The following is a 22,170-nucleotide window of genomic DNA, read 5'->3' on the forward strand; positions in this document are numbered from 1 at the left end:
AAGCCTGCCTAAAGGCATTCAAAATTAAGTTTAAATATATATATATATATATATATATATATATAATATATATACATATATATTATATATATATATATATATATAATATATATACATATATATTATATATATATATACATACTGCTCTTGCTCAACAAATCACCTCTTTGAGCTGGATTTGGATTGCCAATGGGTGTTCTATGACCTAACTACTGCCTTCTGAACATTTAGAACCTGAGCTCTTTGTTTTAAACCTGAGCTCTTCTGAGTTTCAGATTGACTTTTTGAGCATCTAGCAGTCATCAGCTTGAAAGCCCCCAGATATCTGAAATCAGGGGTTGGTAAAGTATAGCCTGTTGGCCAAATCCAACCCACTCTCCTGCTCCATTCTAATAGAACATCATGTTCCTTTACAAATTGTCTGTGGCTGCCTTTAGTCTTCAGAGGCAGAATTGAGTAACTGGGACAAAGACCACATGGCCAACAAAGCCTAAAATATTTATCATCTGATCCTTTATAGAGAAAGTTCTCCAAACCCTGCTTTAAACTGACATGTTCCTAAGTGGACTCATCTTCTTCACCCCCAGACAACCATGCATTTACTGTGGTCCCTTCCTCTACCTCACCTCTGTCACTGATCCAAGACCTGCCCCGACACCTGGCGTTGCTCATGCCTCTCCCCACCTCTACAATTCTGCCACCACACACCTGGCTGAGGCCCTCCCCATTTCTCACCCATCTTAGGTCCTGGGACCTCTACATGAGCACCAGATTTATGTTTTTATAAAAACAAATCTGTTCACATCATTTTCCTACCTAGAATCCTTCAGTGATACCCTGTTTCCTTCTGGATAAAATACTTCTTTCCAATGATGCAATCCTCTTTCTCATTTATATTTCCACCTACATGTTTAGCTTCAGCTCCTTCCAGTCTCTCATTTGCTCTCTAAAGTCCTTCTTACTAATGTATTTGTCATTGTCTTGAAAGAATCATTTTCCCCTTCATGTGCTCTAAGAGATGCACATCTGGTTCTCCTTTTATCTCTTGGTTTTATATCTAAGGAACTTAATTGTCAAAATTCAGCTGCAGCATTATTTCCTGAGTAGCACTGTCTCATCCTTGATCTCTCCTCTCTCAACCCTGCACCCCGAACCTCAAAGTTGAGCTACCTTCTTCACATCCTGTAGTGCATTAATGTCTGTTAGAATACATCTCAAATTATACTTAGTTCTAATTACATTTAGTTTTTTTCTGTGCTTCAGGTGTGAATGTGCTGAAGGATCCTGTCTTATATATATATATTTCTATCCCTAGCAGCTATCACAATGCTTGCCAAAGATTAGGGGCTCAACAAATGTTCAGGGCATTCCTGAAGCTGATTATAAGTCAACAGGCCTTAAACATCCCTAACTGATACACAGAACATTTGCTGGAGGACCACAAACCGTGGGCCTAAGTTATAAATACAAGTCTATGATTGATTAAATAATGGGTTAATTCAAGATCCAAGACATCTTTTGAAATGCAAATCACATCATGTTATTTTCACCCTTAAAACTTTCCATGGTTTCCACTGCACTTGGAAAAACGCTCAAAATCTTTGAGGTGACTGACATCAAACTTGATTCTGCAGCTCAGCCCTTTACCACTCTTCTGTCTCATCACATTCTAGGCACACTGACCTTTCTCCAGTTTTTCAAAAGCACCACTCTTTCCTGTTTTGGGGGGTCTTCATACCTGCTTTCCCTTTTCCAAGAAGACTTCCCTACTCTCCCTGTGGCCAAATCCTGTTCATCCAGCCCTGTTGCAGTTTAGGAGCTTCTCTGACCTAGAGTTCTCTGCTCATAGTGCCCAGTCTTTTCATTAAAGCTCTCACGACATTTTATAATAGTATGTTTGTTGGTTGGTGTGTTTAACATCTGTCAGTCTTCCATATAAATGGAAAGCTTACAGGGTGTAGACCAAATTGGTTTTGCTCGCTATTGGAATTGCCTGGCACTTCATATACTGGGTTCTCCATAAAGGTTTCCTAAATAAACCAATAAATGAAAAAGGAGACAGTCTGGATATTTTTCAGTAAAGAGGTGGTTGGATATGTCAGCAGTACGTAGCTAGATCGGAATGAAGAGTATTAGAAGTAGAGAGAGAGACATTAGGAAGCCTTTGCTTCTGTGTGTGACAAAAGTATTTCAGAACAACTGTGATGAAGTGGAGATGGGAAAGGAAGAGGCAAAATGATCATCCTTCTCGCACTGTATTCTTTTCTACCAGGAAAACTCAAGAGAAAAACCTCTACTGATGAATAAAAAAGTTAAATAAGTTGGCCATTTTCAAAAATATGTGTACTAAATCATAGCTTTCCTACACAGTAATAACTAGTTTAAAAAGATACAATGGAAAAAATATTCCATTTAAAATAGAAACCAAAAAATTAAAAATTATGAAAAATATACATGAATACATGAAAGACCTTAAAAAATCATAGCAGTTATAAAGAAGACTTCAGTACATTTTCACAATACCAAATTCTTTCATGAAAAGCCTCAATCTTACTAAAGGTAAATCATACCTATATAATCTATAAATGTAAGGCAATTATTTTCAAATGCTCAGTGCATTTTTACAAAATTTGATAAAGATAATTTTAAAGTTCTCCTGGATGGATAAATGTTTGAGAACTAAAAAAAGAAAAAGAAGCAGAGAGGAAGAGCTGTCATTCTAAATATTAACAATTTTAATCTGTAATAAGCAATACTATGCAGTAAGCAGTGCAAGAATAGCCAAAGAAATTCCTGAACCAAACAAAAATCCAGAAATGGACCTAAGTAAATTTTTGTAAAATTTTTTTAAAGTTTTTAATATGATATCAAGATACTTCAAATCACTGAGGTAAGGATAAATTATTTAATAAACAATTTTGAAACATTGAAAAAATAGTGAAAAAATTGAAAATATATCTCTACCTATATCAAAAATTATTTTAAAGGTATTTTAAAATACAAAATCTATTATATCAGATATATGCTATAATATTATATAATATATATAAATGAAACCATAAAGATATTATGATAGAATATTCATATGACCTTAATGGGGAAAAGCACCTTCCATAATGACACTAAAGACAGAAATCTCAAAGGAAAAGACTAATATAACAAACTACATAACCATTGAAAATTTCTTTGTTAGAAAACAATAAAATTAAAAGTTAAGTGGTAATCTAGAAAAATATTTGCAACATTTATAATAGACGAAGTTTAATATCTGTAATAGATAAAGAGTTCTTAAAAATCAAAATTTTTAAATGGCTAACTTTCTCAAAAATGGATAAGAATAAGCAATTAATATGTATATATATGTACATGTACAGGAAAAATATATAGATGTTTTGAAGTACAGGAAAAGGTTTAATTTCACTAGTCATCAAAAAATGCAAGTGATAATAATTTTCAATAGCAAGATATAATTTTCACCCACCTACCTTACAAAATCAACATTAAATAATAAACAAACAACCATTAATATCCACTCTGCTATGGGTGACATAATTGCCAAAACTTCCCTAGAGGACATGTCCAAAGTCTTAAAAATATATAAAAATAGAAGTCTTTTGCATCGTAAATCCCATTCTAGAAAACTCTCCTCCCCAAAGTAAAACTATATAATGAAATCATTTTTAACTTCACTTATGGATCACATATTTATTGAGCAGTTCCAGATACTTTAACTAAGGGGTGAGACAAAGGTATGAACAAGACAGATGGAGCTTGGGTTCTCATAGGAAAAATACACAGTAAATAAGGAATCAAATAAATAAATACAGCAATTAAGGATTGTTGAACATGCTATGAAGAAAAGAAGCCTAGGAGCTGTGTCAGTACAGACACACTTTCCAACAATCACTTCCGTTTTCATCCTCAAACACAAATTACCTCTCTTTCCCCTCTTCCAGCCCCAGCCTCTCTTCAACAAGCATAATTAGATTCTTCTTTCTCAGTGCTGTTTTGCTTTCCTATAACCTTATAGGTTAAGATATTAAATGTTTTTTTAATAAGCTGTGGACACAAAGATTTGAATGCAGATGTTTACAGAAACTTGATTCACAAATTCCCCAAACTGGAAACAACCCACATGTCCATCAATAGACAAATGAGTGATGGTATACGCATACAGTGGGACTGTACTCACCAGTATAAAGACACTGATATGTGGAACGACATGGGTGAGTCTCAAAAGCATTATGCTAAGTGAAAAAAGTCAGATTCACAGGGTTATACACTGTATGGTTCCATCTATATGATACTGTGGAAAAGGCGCAACTCTGAAACTGCAAAAAGGTTAGCTGGGGTTAGGGGTAGGGAGAGGTCATTGACTATAATGGAGCATGAGGAAAATTTGGGGATGATTTAAATACTTTATATCTTGACTGTTATACAACTATATGTTTCCCAAAATGCAGTGATTTGTACATCTAGAAAGGATGAATCTTATTATATGTAAATTATACCTCAATAAACCTGAGAGCTGAAAACTTCGGCAGATTGGTTTTTGTTTTTACACACGTACATGCACACACTCTCTCTTGCACACACTCTCTCTCACACACACAGAAGGCAAAAGAAGAGAAGAAACAAGAAAAGAGAAGGAAAGATGAAAAGAGAATAGAATGATGGAAAAAGGAAGGAGATTCTTTGTTGTTGAGATTCTTTGGTTAAGCTACATAATTTCTAGTTGACTTTAACAGAAGTATGATGCTTAACTGACTAAAATTGCCAGTTACGTGTCAAGAACATATCAGAGGAATAAAAAAATCTGCCATCAGATTTGAGATCCTTAAAATAAGATGAAACTAAAATATATTTAAAATAAAAGTTACATGATTATAAAATAAAACAAAAAATTGACGCCTGTCTCCACTTATCACAGTGCTCTGTGGACTCCCTCCAGGCCGGAAGGTTTGACCTTATCTGCAGGGCTGTCTGCAAACCACAACCTGAAAGCCGAGGAGAGAGTTGTGCTAACTCTGTTCCCAGCACTGTCCCCTTCAGAAACACAGCCATGCAAGGTCATTACCCAGCTGAGGTCATGCTCAGCAAAAAAAAGAGGGAGTGACTTGTGTTTTTGCCATTTAGAGAGTGTAAGTAAAATTAATACACAGGATTACATTTGAAACCCACATATGGCATTAGATTCATTTTTCAATCAGAAAGGGGAGCCGTACTTGCAAAACATTTGCGTCAATTAGTATGCCTAAGTCCAAAGACAGCACAGAAAATATTGGTGTTGAGGCAAATAATGGTACTTCAGCTAAATCATGGTACTTCAGCTCACAGAAGGTTGGCTAAGTTAGGAGAAGCACTGACTTCTGGAAGGCCCAGTCTTTACTGTGTCCAGTCCACCCCTGCCTCACAACCATCTCCCTCCCCCAAGCCGTCCTGTCAGACTTTTCTTTTGAGTGCTCACATTAGTGTTCTGGCTTCTTGCCTGAGAACTTGGAAATGAAAGGATAAAAATGTGAGCTTAATGTTCTTTGTGAGGCATAAGTCCCTTTTCTTCTTCAACACAGGCCCAGGAGCTCCACTGGGGTTTAGAGAGTAGGAATCCAGTATTTTAATAGAATGATTTGAGGGCAGCATCATAAGGATTTAGTGGGAGCCATAAGTATAGGGGCCCCTTTTGGTCTCTGGAGCCTGTTCCCCAGACTTTGGCTATGCTGTTTTCACATATGGGAAAATGCAGGTAGAATTTTCTTTCCAATCTTAACATCCTCTGGTTAAATCATATGCTTGCATTTCTCAGCCACTTCTGTCTAAATATGTTTTCCTAATGAGGCATTATGTTTCTGTGAAATCAAGCTGTTTTGCCTCAGAAAGAATATTTTGTCTAAAAAACACCCTACAAACCCTGTTAGTTTACAGACAATAACATATCATTTTAGAAAACAATATATGATGATACTCCTAAATGCTGGTATCAGCCAGAAATTACAATTTACTTGTGTTCCCAAAACACACTTTTTGAACATGGGTCCCCATAGAATTTATGACAGGTAACCGGTTTCCAGGCTAGCCCAATGTGCCTAATCAAATGAAAAAAAAAATCTATAATACTACTATTGTAATGATCAAAGAAAAATAAAACTGAAAGTGTTAGAAGTCACTGAGATAAAATGACAATACATGAGAAGAAACAAAGTCCAGATATTATAGGAAAAAAATACCATTAATCAAACACATCAAAGCAAACAAAAATCCAAACAATCATTCATCTTAAATAGGGATAGTCAAGAAAAAGTGGGTAAATTGAAGAAAAAGGTTGTAGATGGTCTTATGGAGATATGGGGTGGGGGTATTTTCTAGGTGCTTTTCAGGAGTTAAGGAACGGAAGGCACTTTTCTTCATTCAATTAACATTCCTATCAAAACAAGCAGGTGCCCTCATCCTTGCTGCTGCAAATCGCTAATGTGAGGCTTCATTTGGGGGCCCAGAGATGGGAAGTTGATAGGAAAAGGAAAACTAAAGGGCAGTGGTTTTCTTGAGGCAAGAGGCTGGTGGGTTTCTTGCAATCTTTCTCATTCTATGAAAAGTGAAGTCCCTTCCAGTCATTCTACACATTTCCCCCAGGAGACCGCTTCTCACCCATGAATTTACTTATTGATTATAAACTGATGACTCTCAAATTTGTTCCTCCAGCTCACACCGTGTCTCTGAACTTCAGACCTACCTCATGCCTCCCTTCAAGTTGTCCACAGATGAATCAAGTGATATCTGTCCAACAAGTACAATCAGCCCCCTGTGTTCCTTCCCAATCCCAGCCACCCCCAGAAGACAAAAAAGAAAAGCCCTCCTCTTCTTCCTGTCTTAATTCACAGCACACCTCTCTCCCGCACTCACCTGGACGAAAGTACCATGGCCACCAGGATTCTTTCCCCTGAACCCCATATGTAACTGGCCCTCCTATCCTCTCAAACTCCCCCATCCAGTGTCTCTCAGCTTTGTTCCCGCAGCCTCACCTCCAGCACTATGGCACTAATCCAGTCATTACAGGACCTGCCCTCCTGCTCCCTGCCTGCAGGCTTGCCTGCTGTGGTCCATTTTACAGACTGACCACAAAGTGATTGTTGCTCTGTTCACAGTGCTTCAGGGGCTTCCCAACTCTTACAACAAGGTTGCTCAAACGGAGGCTGCCTGCAGTACATATGTGGAAAGGTGGTGCAAGACTGTGCTTGTTAAAATGCAGGTTCCTGTGCCCTGCCCTGGGACAACTGAATCTGAATCTTTAGGGGTAGAGGAGTTGGTAACCTAGACATTTGCAGTTTTCAGCAACTTGGGGAGATTTTATGAAGGCCCTTGTTTTGGAAAACCGCTGACTTAGGAGATGACGTCCACTTCCTTGCACAGGACGTAAGGGCTTCCATGCCTTCCAGCATGTCCCTTCTCAAGCTCATTTCCTTCCACTGTAGTGCTTCTCTCTCCTCCATCACAGTGCTGTTTCCCAGATTCCTTTGCATGTGTCTTTGCCCTGCTGGGAATGTCTCTCTGGCTTGCATCTCCTTGGTGAATATGATTCACCTTTCAAGTCCCAGCAGATGCTGGCAAATTGAAGTAGAAGACAAGTAATTATTTGTCCCAAGGTTTCTGAGGGTGCTCATGGCATTCTTAGTGTGCACTGTAATAGCCATTTTCTATGTCTCCTTTGGACACCACTAGTGGAATCACCAGAAATCCTCTTTCCCAATCCTTATGTAAGAGTAGAACCAGCCCATCAAAGATAGGACATAAAAATAAGCTCACACCTGGCCCCACTGACGTTTACACCAAGGGTATGTCTGAGCTATGTGAAAACAGGTTTTTTAAATGACTTTAAAAGGAAAGGCCCCCAAAAAGCCAGAATCATTATTATTTGTTCTAAAATCCAAATGTGTATTTTCCATCCTTTTTATTTACAATATAAAGTGCTTTTCTCAGTAAATCAACAAATATGAGCATTCATGTCACCAAGTGCTGATGATTAAAAATAATTACTTTAATGGTAGCTGGCCTGATGCCAAACACGATCAGGTTTTGCATTTCAAGCATGATCACGGATAATTTACATCTCCTTTCGCACCACTACCCCACCACTCTTAATGGATTCTATTTTAGTTTTTATGAATTAATAGAAATTTAGTGCCTAATTCCCTATATTATAATCTACCATTTACTTTTAGAGTCCACAGAATTATCTTTTTTTTTTAAGCAAGATGGCTCAACATCACATAATTCAAGTTACTTATTTACAATAGCTTAGCTGTCTGCTTTCCATGAGTCCTGAGAGGAGGCACAAGAATGGGCCAAAATGGAAAGGAAAAACAATACCAAGTCCCATGCTTTCCAGGCATTTACTTCAGGGGGACCTTTGTAACCAAGGGCCATGCTTTTTCACAAAAATGCACAGAACCTCTTAAAAGTCCCAGTCCCAGCCCAAGAGGCCTGGAGCCATAACTACATGAGGGCTACTCAGTGTGAGAAAGGATGGGGCCACATCTTTTCCATTCTTTCTTTTTCTTACTCTTTTGAGGCTTCATATATAATGCAGATATGTCAAAACAGGGCTACAAAGAATTGTAACAGGTTTTTAATGTTTACATTTAACTAATTAATATTTCTTATAAAAAAAAATATATAACTGTATTATTTGCAAGATAATTATTGGATTTATTAACAAGGTATGTATTAATATATGGTATCCTAAAGGCAGTGTGGCCCTGTAATAGGAATCTGGGTTCAATTTGTATGTTTTTTTTCAATCCTATGTGTCTCTGTCACACTATATGGACAAATAACAGTATATAATCATTTGAAGATAATGTCAAAAATAAGAATTTGATGTCCCAAGTAAATGTGAGAACTGGCCCTCAGTTTTTCCTGCTAGACAGATTTGTAAATATATATCAAATATATGCACCTTAAAATGTATTAATTATTGATAAGGCCAGGGAAAAAGGGAGGAATTCCCAAGGACTTGGCTCAAAAGGTGTGGCTGTAGTAAGCAAAGAAGACCCAGAAACATCACCAGGTCACAAGGAGGATGACTGGGTGCTGCAGAGAGGGAGCAGAAGGGTTAATGAGCAAACACGCTCCAGACACATGTAAACCCAGGGCAACCTGGTGTAAATATCCCGTTTAGCCAAGTCCTGCTAGCCAATGGTAGCAGAGAAGACATGGCTTTATTTGCTTATTCTGATTAATGTGTTACTTGCACCAGTCTTTCTGACAGTGGGGAAATGTAAACTCTGAGTTTAGCATCTTCATTCGTAATATCTCCTTGGGCCTTCCTTTTGAATGCTTAAGATAGCTGGAGAAAATAACAGTGGCACCATTTTGTAGGAAGTCCTGATTGGGTTGTGAAATGTGGGACTCAACACACATTTTATGTGGAAGTCAATCTGATTTGCTTGGGAAGGAAACCAATGCATGTCAGGTTATTAGGTGGCCATGAAGGAATTAAGTCCTTTTACATAATTACAAAAAATTACTCTCCCCGAGGATCGGTGGGCTCTCCCACTTTGTCTGGTTTAGGATATACCCTTGGGTCTGAAAATGGCCTTGGACAGTGACACCCCTTATTTCCAAGCCTAGCCAAATTGTCTAGTGCCCTCCATCCAATTACACAGTATGTAGGAAAGAACCCATAAATATTTGTGATAAATAAGTTAGATAGGTGTGGAGCACGAGAGCCAGTACAGTTTCTGTACCTTCTACAGAAACCCCCCAACTTCTGGACAAGTGAACAGACATACACAAGGAATAAGGGCTGGGAGAGAAAGGATTTGGAGAGATGTGGAAAGAGAGACAGAAACAGAGAGACACACAGGCTATAACTACTTTCTGGTTTACTCTCCTGGGGATTCTCAGATTACCCCAACCAAGGCATCAGGATGCACACATGCCACCTAGAAGGGTATACTAAGAAATATATCTTATGCAATAATAGCACTTACTGTTGACTTATTCACATTTTCACTCAACAAACACTTATTTACCATCTACCATGCTATGGGCACCATGCTGGGTGTTAGCTCTATAACCTGTCCATAAGGCACAGTCTTTCATCTTAAACAGACATGAAAATAGACCATTACAGCATCGTGTAGAACATGTTACGTATCCAGTTGCGTGTAGGGCAGGAGGGAAGGGATACGGGAGTGGGGCTGGGCTGTGCAGGGAAGGAGTGGTCCAGCAGAGGACAACATGAGCCCTCATCTAGGAAGACCTTACGATCCTATTGGGAGAAGGACCTAATTGATTGATAGCAAAGCAGCATAAGATTAGATAAGTATGTCCTGTGCTCTTAAAGTGAAACTATATTCGCAGCGGGTCAGGCAATCTGAAGAGCAGGCTTTGTGTGATTCAAGAGACAGGCCTGGGGACGTGCAGTGAGGGTGAACAGGTAGGAGTCCCTGCTGCTCTCTCAGCAGAGAGCCCTGAGCTCTTTCTCCATAACAATGGCAACAGTTAAAATGAATGAGTTGGTCCTGGCCTGACACTTTAAATTTATTTATCCCATTTAATCCTTTCAGTAGTAGTTTGAGGAGGGCACAGTGACTGCACCCATACCTAGGAAAGGCCTACTGAGGTGTGCTGATTTACCTTACAGGTGGAGGTGATGGCACTTGGATTTAAACAAAGGCAGTTGGACTACGAAACACATGAGCCCCTTTTCTGGAGGTCCGTTCTGCCCCCTCCAGTGACTCAGCCCACACTCCTGGTGGCTTTTCTACCAACCCCTGAAGCTGTAAAATAGCACGAGACTCAATGACTCCGAGATGAGGACCTAGACAGCGAGCACCTTCCTGCGCATGCGCAGAGCTGGGTCCCTGGAGGTTACTGAGGGGCTGCGCCTGGAGCTTCGCAGAAGGGGAAGTGCCTCTAGGTGACTCTATGGTGCATATACAGTAAGTCTACCCTCCAGCTCCCTCCTCTGTCGCCCACTGGGCTGGAGAACCAGACCTTCTATGGTCCTTCAGCTCTACTTCCTTCAGAGCACCTTCCCCTGACTTTTCATGATTAAACTGCAAATTCCCCAGACCTTTGCTTCCTTCTCTCTGCTGCCTGACGCTTCAAACTTGGAAGCACATTGCTGACTCAAAAGGCAGCTTTCAAGGTACATGGGGAATGAAGAGGAAGAAAAAGAAAGGAAGCCACAAACTCACTTTGTAAGCAAGGCCATTACTCAAACACAGGCAGATTAGAGCTGAGTTGTGAGAGCCCTGGAACCTATTATTCAGACCCATGACTTATGTAGGTCAGTGTAAACAACCCCAAGCACAGAACAGTTAATTTTTATGATGGGTGAGGCATCCAATTTAAGTGGATTGTTCAACATGCTTTATTGTGGTTCAAGCCAATTTTCGATTGAGAACAAGGCACAGATTGGGGTAGCGACTGAACCCCATTCTTCTTTCCTGCGAAGGAAGTCAGTGGGATCACTTAGGCTCCCTAGGAGTGTCAGTTCTACCAGTCATGACAGAATTTCAATGTCCCTTTGGGTTCTGTGCAACTAGAAGAAGCTTATGGATCTGTGGTCTGAATGGTCAAGTATATCATATATATGGTATATTGAAAGAGAATTGTTCATGCTCTATTTTTAATAGTCTCAACTGGACTTAGTTGATTTAAATGATAAAGGGAATTTTTGGGTTCATATAACTGAAAAGTTCAGAAGCAAGATATGGTTCAAACATGTATTGATAAGGACTCTTTTTCTGCAACACACTCCATTCTACTCTCTTCCCTTTAGAGATTTCATTCTTCATGGCAGTAAGATGTTGCAATACTTTTTGACCTTATGGACATATTGCACACTACTAAAAGAAGGGACATTCTCCTCAGACAGTCTCTGTGGAAGGCTGAGAAAGTTCTTGCCTAGGAGCAGTAACTCTGAGAGTCTCCTGACATCTCCCTGGGAAAACTCTATCACATGCCCATCTTGACCCAATCACCATGGGCTCTGGGATTGGATATCTTGATTGGCATAAGCTAATCAGGTGTCATTTCTTGGACTGAAGATAGGGTCAGCTGAATTGAAGCATGGAGTTTATGGTAGAGGAATAGAGATCCAGACCAAAGCTGGGGTATTATTATAAAGAGGAAGGGAAAGCAGATACCCAAAATAGCAAAAGCATTCTACTGATGAATAATATACAGAACTTCTTCAATCTCACTGATGCTGTAACACTGGCAGTAGGAGAGGAAATTTCAACATCACCATCACCTTCATGAAACATTTATTTTGGTGAAATCATTTACCTGATACATTGCATAGCACAGAGGGTTCCTCCAAGCTCATGGCTTGCTAAAACATTTTTTTTCACTTCAGTCTCTCCCTCTTCAACAGCCCCTCTACCAACAAATACATTCCATTATTTTATATTTCTGGGAATCTTTTGGATGTTCTTGAGAACAATATGAATGAGATGCATAATTCCTTATGATCCTGGATCATATTGTTAATTTTATAAAATAAAATCATCTTTTGCAGTCAATTCTCTCACATAAAATAAAGCCCAACAATAGTGAGTGAATTTAAAGTGGGAAGATGATAAATTTTATGTAATTTTTTTCTTATAAATCTTATGTGACTTTGTCAATCGCACAGGATATTGAAATATAACCATTATTTTATCACAGTGACAAAGGCTTATGAGAGAGTGGCAAGCATCTTGTTCTGGAAAATGTTCAGGCCATTTCTTATTCTTGCTTTTTCCATTTTAATGATATACACAAAAGACACTGCTTTCATTGTAACCTTCTGTATAAAACACTATTATTGACATCTAAGGATTACGTTTTAATTGAGGATTTCAAATGGTCTATTATCTGTGAACCCTATACAACGATCACAAAGACATCCTAGAGCAGGCAATGAAACAGATAAATATGTTGAAAAGACAGCTAACAGCTCCATTTAGCTCACCCACGCTTGCCAAACTTGACACACACAATTTATCCCAGACTGATGGAAAGGGAGAATAAAATATAGCCAGATTGTGATACTGTATGTTTCTCAGATGGTGTTTCCTTGCGCTGAAAATCAGGTATCTCATATTCCCAGATACGGCATTTAGATAGCTGTGGATGGGCTTTTTGCCCAAACTCATCATATTTTTTCATGCTTTCATTTGAAACTTCCTTGAGAGCAAGGTTAATGGTGAGTCTCTCATTTATATAATGTCTTGAATCAAATGAGTTCTTTTCTCTCCAGCACTCAGAGGGTGGAGACATAGTTGTGACTACGCCCAGACTAATTTCTACCAATTGAGAAATGAATCCAACAAATATTTAACAAACAACAATTTGCAACAGCGATTGTGAATGATAGGGAGTAAAAGGTTTGCTGTAAAAGTGGCTCCAACAATGTTTTTATAGTCTCTACATTTTTTAGATCTTCACTCAATAGTTTTGCCAGGGGAACATGCCAAAGGGAATTCTGTTCTGGATTGATCTTAATTTAAGTCTCTTTTCAAAAGTGATTCAATTACCTGGATTCCAATAGCCTATCTATGAAACCTGGACAAGCCTTAGATCACAGTTACATAGGATGGTGGCTAGGCTACAGCTGCAGTGTGTCCATTTTTATTAGAAACAACACCCACCTCCCTGTCTTCCTTGTACATTCTCCTTCCCAACCCACCATCAGCCAGCCACTTCCTACTTCCTAGCTCAGGACTGCTTAGTCTGGACTGAACTGAATGCAGATAGTACAGAAAGCCCTGTCAGCAAGGTGGCCATGAAGGAAACCCCTTGTGGACATGGCCTGAAATAGAATTGACCTGCTGCTTCCCAACACCCCTCTCCTTTTTATTTAGGACACTGGAGACACACAGGAGTTGAGAGGGTGTGGATGAGGGGTCAGGGGAATGTGGTGCCTCTTGGTTCCAGTGTGGGTTTGGTGAGGGTGTCACCCTGATAGTCATAGATGTTCCTGTTGCTGTCACACCATGCTTCTGTTCTCCTCTGGCCCAATGGTCTCATTTCCCACCCGCACCTAGGTAAGTCATGCTGGAGGCAAAATTTGGGCTATAAAAAACAACACTGTTCAAAGAACACCTCCTCAAGTAAGTAAAACCAGTGAAAGGTCTTTGCTGTTACTTTCCAAAGGAGGGCATGATGAAAAGGGTAGTAGAGACAGAGATGTTACGAATAGGCATTATACTGCACTGAGCTGGCAATATGCCACACTAAAATGGTATGAACCACAGGTGACAAGAAAATGTTACCATTTGGCATCATTTTCAGAGATCTGAGTATTTGGTAGAAAGACTGGTAGGGAGACCAGGCTCAGCCACGTTACCCGTGGGTGGTGGAGGTGGGTGGGTGTGCAGATGTAAGAGAAAAAAAATGTTGTTTTCTTTATTCCTTTTGCTTTCTTGGAGGAACCTTACCTACCCTCTAATGCAATTGGCCTCATCACTTTCTTGGAAAAATACTGCCACCTCTCCCCTCTTGGCTGCACCACCCTCTTTGGGAATGTGGCTCTGCTTTCTGACTCTAACGTGCCCCAGGACGTCCCCAGAGGAGCTCTCCAGGACTGCTGGGGTGACTAGGAGAGTCCGCAGCTTGAGGCCAAGAGCCAGGGCTAAGCAGAAAAACAGGTTCCAACTGAACGGGAGGGAGCGAGGCCAACTTAATGAAGGCTTTATCAGGACTGTTAACCAGAGAGGACTCTTCCTTCAGCCTGGGACCATGCTCTCCCTTCTCCACCTGGAAAATACCCCCACGTTTGCCAAAACCCAACTCACAATCCTCCTTTCCTGGGGTCCCTCTCCAGACTCTCCCAGTCAGAGCTCGAGGCACCAGCCCCCATTACACCAATCCCCTCTTCCCTTGTTTACTCATGCTTTCTTTACTCAGACTGTGCTCCTTCAGAGAAAAGAGGTCCTGTCCTATTTATTTTATGTCCCCCAGACCTGGAATAACAATAGGATTGAGGAGGAGGAGGAAGAAGAGAAAAGCTAACACTTAGGAGCACTTATTACATGTCAGCCATTGTTCTCAGTGGTTCACATATTCTCACTCATTTATCTTTACAGCCATCCTGGGAGGCAGCTTCTATCATTCCACTCATTTTGCAAATGACAAAACCGAGACCTTTAAAGATTCAGTAACAGTGCCACACAACTTCTGAGTGCTGGCCCTGCTGCCAGATAGACTCAGCACTTTGGCTCTGTCCTCTCTACTCCCAGAGCACATAGTAGGGCTCGACAAATGATCTTTTTAATGAATGACGAATGGACTGGGAAAGGAACCTGAAACAAATGCCACCCAAGAATGGTTGTGATTATTATTATTATTTTTTTGTCCACAAGCTATGTACAGTTCATATCTTGTTCTCAAACTCTTGATCTGAAAAAAAGATTGATTTCTTGATTAATGGATTTCTTAAGATGAACAATCTTAGAGAAACTTAAGCATAAATACTATTCAGTCATATACAACATATTGGCATATATATGTATGATGTATGTGTATACATGTGTGTGTGTGTGTATATATATATATAAATAATTTGGAACATAAGGCTGCTATGAATGTTGAATCAAATAATCTCAAGTGTAAAAGTCACCAACATTAACCACTAACCTTGTGTTTGTATCCCCTCTACAAATTACTCATTTATAATAATTATCCAGCCTTGGATTGAACTCCTCCATAGATGAGAAACTTACTCCCTCTCAGAGCAACCCTATTCCCTCTTAAAATGGCTCCACTGTTAGAATGTCTTCCTTAAACTGACCTTCCTTAAACTTACACTGATAGCCTTCTGGAGCATCTGCCACTGATGAGTCTAATAGGAGGCAAAGTGCTGGGCCAAAAGACATCTTTAGCTTTCTTTTCTCTATATATAGTCAAGTTGTTACACAGTAATCCCTTTGTCATAAAGGAACAAATCACTTGGATTTTACTCACTGTATCCAAATCTTACTGGTTGACATTGTTTCATTTTCTTGGACTTGGGGAACCTAGGGAAGAGAAGGATGAAACTTCTAAATCTAAAGCAAAGGTGACAATAGGATTTGTAAGTCATTTAGAATGATGTTTCTCAAAATCTAAATCTAATGTGCTCACAAATCTGTAGATGTTGTTATGTGTTGACTCTGATTCAGTAGTTTTGATTAGGGCCTGAGATTCCACATTTCTAATAGGTTCCCAGTTGATGCTGACACAGCTGGTCCAAGGACTACACTTTGAATAGCAAAGAATGAGAACTTACGAAGGTGTGAGACTATATTTGCAGTAATTCTCCTGTTCTTGGCATTTTCCTTTAAAGTTGGGACCCTGATTGTTTAGGAACTCTAGTTTGTCCATCATCTAACAGCAAGATTTCTCAAACTTTAAAGAGTATAAAGAATCGCATAAGGGAATTCTTTAAAAATTCAGATTCTTGGTCCTTTTCTGATACACTCATTTGGTAGATCTAGAATGGGGCCAAGAAATCAGAATTTTTTAACAAGTGTGTCCCCCACATCTGAATTTGATGCAGACTGTATTTGGCTCAGGCTTGGGAAAACAGTGCCTGGAATGAATGAGTTAAGTGGAAACACTGGTTTTATATAGGGTTCATCATTCTTAATCATCAGAGTTACGGATGCCAACTAAATGGTCACCATATTTTTTAGGGGTTGGTAATGAGGGCCCAGAGTCACAGCATTTGGTGAAACTACTTGCTCACAGCCGCAAAGACATGCTCCAAGAATGCCTCCCTGACTGGAGAATCCAGTCCCTATGCTTTTGTACAGGACAATGTCAGTAAATAACAACATTCAGAGGGCAAACAGTGTGGTACACGTATGGATACCATTTGTTATTGAATTAGCTAGGCCAAACTGCCCTTTATCTGGGTTTTGCCTCTTAACACACAGCACCTTCATAAAATGAAATGGTGCTACAGAGCCTCTGCCAAATTAGTAGCACTCCTGTTTTAATCTGGATGGTTAGAAAATCATCTAACCCTCATAGGGTCCAGAAGAAAACAAGCCATATTGGAAAATACCCTAGACTATGAACTCACAGCTCTGTTTTTCCAATCTGTTTTCTTCCCAGAGAATGCACAGGGAATAAGTAAGTGAAGTCAGTGTTCTTCACTAAGCCCTGGAAATAAACTGTCCAGGGCTCGCCAATAAGAACAAGAAGAATTGGGAGGAAAGGATTGGTGAGACATGTGCTGTCTGCATAATGGAGTTGAGAACAAGGAACCTTCAGGTTGGTGTCTTGAGATGCTGAAAGGTAGGCAGTATTTCTGCTGTAATATTTCTGAGGAAGCCAAAAATCCAATTTGCTTTCTGCTCAGCCAGGCAAAATGCTGCTAAGCTCAAGCATATACCACAAGGTAAAGTGAATGGGTGCAATGTGATTTTTCTTACTCTTATACCATGTGTGTATCACCAGAGTGCCTGGCTCATTCACACATGCTCACATAATTATTCCTAAATGACCCTGTTGTGTTGAAAGCTTGCTACGGTTGTAGCAAGATGATGAAATGAAATCTGCATTGCCTAGGGGAAAAACACTAAGGAAACACAAATTTTAAACATGGATTGTGTGTGTGTGCCTCTTTGTGCTGACTATGTGTTGGAACAATGTGGCTTTTGCTATCAGGATAACTGGCAATGTGCCAGCAATATCTGAAAATAAAACTGCTCTCAAAAAATTATTGTAAAACACAGATGTGCATGTGGGAATCTTCGGTAAGTGATATGCACGACCACACAACAGCAGAGTTCGTACTCTTTCTGCTCCCGAGTCCTCACCGACGAGGCAGGCTGATTGGATATGGTGATAGAGGATCAAAGGGGTTTTCGGGACAGCCATCTCTGACCTTTCCAAAGCAGACAAACACTTGGGGTTGTACAGAGACATAACAACACACAGTGACGTGGAGACTTTTGTAACAAGATACAGATGTAAACAACCAAAACTGTGCCTAACTTTGCCCCCTTGATAAGCAGTGGCTTCATCCTTTCCAATTTTATTTTCAAATTAACTGATATTTTTTGGTTTTATGAGAATCAGAAGGCTTCTTAAGAAAGGATTTCTAAATCATTGACATTCTGGGACCATATAATCCAACCCCTATGGTTAAGATTGCTAAAAGCTGAGGTTAAGTAGCCTGTTCAAAAATCACATATAGGAAAGTTGACTGCAGAACCAGAAAGTTGAGGTCAAGAGCTCTAGACCTTCTAGTTTGTTCTTGCTTGGCCTGTCACTTATGTACAGGAATATGTAGGATTTGTGTCATCCTGGTTATCTGACTTTGACACATTTATTTGGATGATGATATTTCTCACTTGTACCTCCTATATCCTCAGTCCCTGGTCTGGAAGAAAGTAGTCAAAAAACATTTCTTACAGTATTTGCTGAATAGAATGAGTGAGTGAATGGGTTTTGTACATCAGTTATCTTTTCAGATCTTCAGTATATTTTTACATCAGCGTATCCTTTTTGAATATAAACTGTGATTTTAAAAAATATGCACTGTTATTTAAATTTCTGCAGTCACCACCCGTGGCACCTGATGATTCATCCTTAATGCCAACAGAGTTTACACTCAAAACTATTAACATTTAGCTTTATGTTCTAAGGGCCAGTTTCCCAGGAGGGCCAAGAAACATATGGCAAATAATGCCTTGTAGGGCAATGTTGCATAGAGACCTTAGAATCCACTTTCTCCACAGTGGTCTTTCTGATAGGATTATTACTTGTAGCTGTGTCTAAAGCCAACAACCAGATTATATATATATCTTTTTTTTCTCACACTGTACACACATACACACACAGTTGCACACATGGCATTAAACATTCCTGGGTGATTTCTAACCCTTCTATTTTCAGTTTCTCTTCTCCTTAAAGATGATGCATTATTTTAATAAGACATGATTGTTTCCTGTTCCTTCTTCAGTTGCTTTTCCAGTGATCCTGATTGTTATCCGCCAGTGCTGTCTATCCCATAATCCAGGGCCTGCCTTATTTTCCCTAGCAGATGTGCAAAAGCTCCATTTTAAAATTGAAAGCTAATGAATGTAGTTTTTCTTTTTCCTTTGAGCTCAGAGAAGCACCATCAAGGTTGTGGAGCTGGTGTAAAAGGAGTTTTCAGGCGCAAAATCAAACTGTGTGGAGAAAACTTCATGGTGCGGGGGCCCCATGGAGAGAGAGGTTTCTGGTTCCTCCCTCCTTCCCCTTAGCCCCATGTGTCTGCTGTGTTTATAGAACATGTGTGTGTGTGTGTTTGGGGGTTCCTGATGCAAAAGGGAGATAGACTGAGGCTTATTTTGTTCGTTGACATTAGATAATACTGTTTCGGCCAGATTTGCATGATTGCTGAATAGCAATTTTGTAGCCTGAAAGCCTCTTTTAGGCTACAAAATTGCCAAGATGACGCCTATTATCCAACCTGAGTCAGATATGCTTTCTGAAGGTGCTCTTGTGATTGATCTTCAATGATGCTGATTAGAAAATACAACAGAAAACAGACCAAAACCTACAGTCTTCCTGGAGACCAAGAAAAGTGTAACATAAGAGTTAGCTTTGAAATGCTAAAAATATTTTAAACTACTCAGTACCTATACCTATATGTAATGTATGAATGTAAGTGTGTCTGCAATTCTGAATATATATGCTCATCTCTACAGTGACATCACATCAGTTTTTACTTATCTGTTAACCATTGAGTGTTCTCAATATCCCAGTGCAGGTTGGGATAAAGAAAGCAGAGTGCAGAAAGGAGGAAGTATGTGGTGAGGGGCCCAGCAGGTCTGATGTGGTGCAGCTCGGTATGCAGGAGAGCTGTGGCCTAATGAAACCTGAGAGCCCTTTCTACTCCACTTCCTTGAAGTGCTTCCTCTGAATCATCTCACGGGATCCTTGGACTCAAAAGAGATGGCCTTGACTCCTGCTTACCTCTGCTTTGAAAGTGTAAACCTAGGGGGGTCCCGGATGGCCCAGCTTTGGGAGCCTGCATTTTGCTTTTTTGACTTTCGTTTGATGCCAAGCATGATAAAAGAAATGGTAAAGGAATTCTGAAGTTCTTTGTCAGGCCAGCATTTTCAGGTTGGGACAAGCAGTTTGTGAAATACTCCACCCACCTCTGAAGCGCCGTCCCCACCCTTCGCAGAGGCCCCGGGACGGCTTCAGGTGTGCAGCTCGGGCCTATTCCACTTCTCGTCCGGACTCCTCTGCCCGAAGAGTATGTATGAGGCAATCAGTGTGCCTGTCGTGATGAGCCAGTGCCCTAAAGAACATTTCCTAACCAGCTCCACCCTCTCTGAGAATGAGTTTAACCCTAGAAAGTTCCTTGAAGAGGCCCTAAAGGAGACCTGAAAAACCACCACAGAGAGAGAGGGTGCCGACCTCCTGCCAGCGGGCCGCACGCAACGAGTGTGATGTCGCAGAGACACTCCCTCCTCTGCCTTGATGGGTGACTTACACACACATCAGGCCTTTCTAAAATGCATATTCTCAGTGCCTCCCTTCCTATCCCGTGCCCCACACACATTCATGTTTTTTCTGTTTGATACACACATGCACACCCTCCCCCACTACCATCACCACCAGCACCAGGGAGCGTAATCAAATAGATTCAAACTTAAATCCTGGTAATCCACACAATTTGAGAGTTGTGTGGCCTTAGACATGTTAACTTTGCAACCATCAGCAGCAAGAAGCACTGCGCGTGTCCATGTAGGGGAGGCTGTGGGATTAGAAGAGGAGATGGTTTCCCACCTAGAGTCTTCCCAATGCCTGGCGTTCCGTGATGGGGAAGTCCGCCTTTAGTGTGTCAGTCTTTCCCCACAACCCCTACCTTTGTTTCTCCTTGAATGAATCCTATATGCTGTCTTCATAACCTCTCCTTTTCAGAGGCCTTTGCATTTATAAACTGTCCTTCCTTCCTCACATCTGAAGGGATTTGCCTCCTTGCACCTAGTCACCTTGTACCATCTCAACTGCCTGTTTCTATATCTGACAGCTAGACTCTAAGAAATTTTCCTTTCTCCCCTTAATGTCTCCTGCTTCACTTAAAAATACCTACATGAAAATGGCGTGGAAGCCAGAAGCACTGTCCTCAGCAGCAAGACAGCTTTCCCTCTGGACCTCATGTAGTCACAGATTAAAACTGAGTGCCACGGAGGGGCTCTCCAACAACCACCCAGACGCTTTCCTCTTTGGGGTCCAGGGTCTGTGCTCCCTGAAGGAAGATCCCTTTGGCTTTAACAAATTGGAATAACACCTATTTCAAATATATTATTTGATGAAAGCAGATGTCAGCAGATACTGCCTATGTAATTGATATTTGATTTATTCAAGATTTATGCATGCTGTGCCTTAGATTTATTAATGATAATCCCCGGCTCTTGTGTTTAATATAGTGGAACCAAAACATAATTTGCTGGGATCAGTCAGAAATGCATCAAAGTGATTAACTCTACATGCAAACCATTATCCAGTGACATCCCTACTGTGCACAGTGCAAAAGGAGGCAATAATACAGTAATTGGCTTCACTTATGCAAGTTGGATATTTGCCGTGATTGCTAGTAAAATTTGGTCCCTTTTATCTCTGATTCTGCAGCTCCACATCTCTTGTCATCCTTTGATGCTCCTTTTCCAGGCAGGATTTGCCTGAAAGGAGCGGGTGTGCACACACATACATGATATCCCACCCCAGCAGTTACGTGTTAAGGAAGGTGGAGGGTCTTACTAAACAGACAAGAGGGTCACTGTCCTTCTTAGGAGGCCCCTAGTGGGGCATCATCTCTGGAGGGCCACCCCATTGCTCAGGGAAAGGCTAGCAAATAGAAATCATATCCTAGCATTGCTCTCTATCCACATCTATTAGCGGTATCAACATCCAGACAGGCTGCAAAACCATTACCATCTTGGAATGGATGTTTGGAACTATGCAAACAATTATTTACTATGATAACTTTTTTGGGGAAAAATCTCTCTTCATTTATGTTTGTTTGTTTTCTGTTAGGCTTTTTTTCCCAGCTAATTGAAACTTCAATGGATGGACAATGCTTTATTTATAAGGTACCCTTCTTCATTTTGTATGGCCTATTTACTATGCCTTCCCACTTTTTTGTTGTAAAATATCTTTTCTATTATGAATTGTTCATGATAGTGGATTAAA

General features: G+C 40.2%; 2 long non-coding RNA genes across 3 annotated transcripts in view; one reads left to right on the forward strand and one right to left on the reverse strand.

Annotated features, from left to right (window-relative positions):
- Positions 1-10,814, forward strand: part of LOC118930021 (uncharacterized) — a 37,303-nt gene extending 26,489 nt beyond the window's left edge. For both annotated transcript variants that reach the window (XR_008995824.1, XR_005031838.2), the window contains one exon: positions 10,643-10,814. This is a non-coding gene — a long non-coding RNA (uncharacterized LOC118930021). The remainder of the gene's footprint in view (positions 1-10,642) is intronic.
- Positions 1-22,170, reverse strand: part of LOC130682580 (uncharacterized) — a 179,420-nt gene that overhangs the window by 11,203 nt on the left and 146,047 nt on the right. The gene's annotated exons all lie outside the window — the stretch shown is intronic.

Source organism: Manis pentadactyla, chromosome 2 (assembly GCF_030020395.1).
Source record: "Manis pentadactyla isolate mManPen7 chromosome 2, mManPen7.hap1, whole genome shotgun sequence".
Classification (NCBI taxonomy): domain Eukaryota; kingdom Metazoa; phylum Chordata; class Mammalia; order Pholidota; family Manidae; genus Manis; species Manis pentadactyla.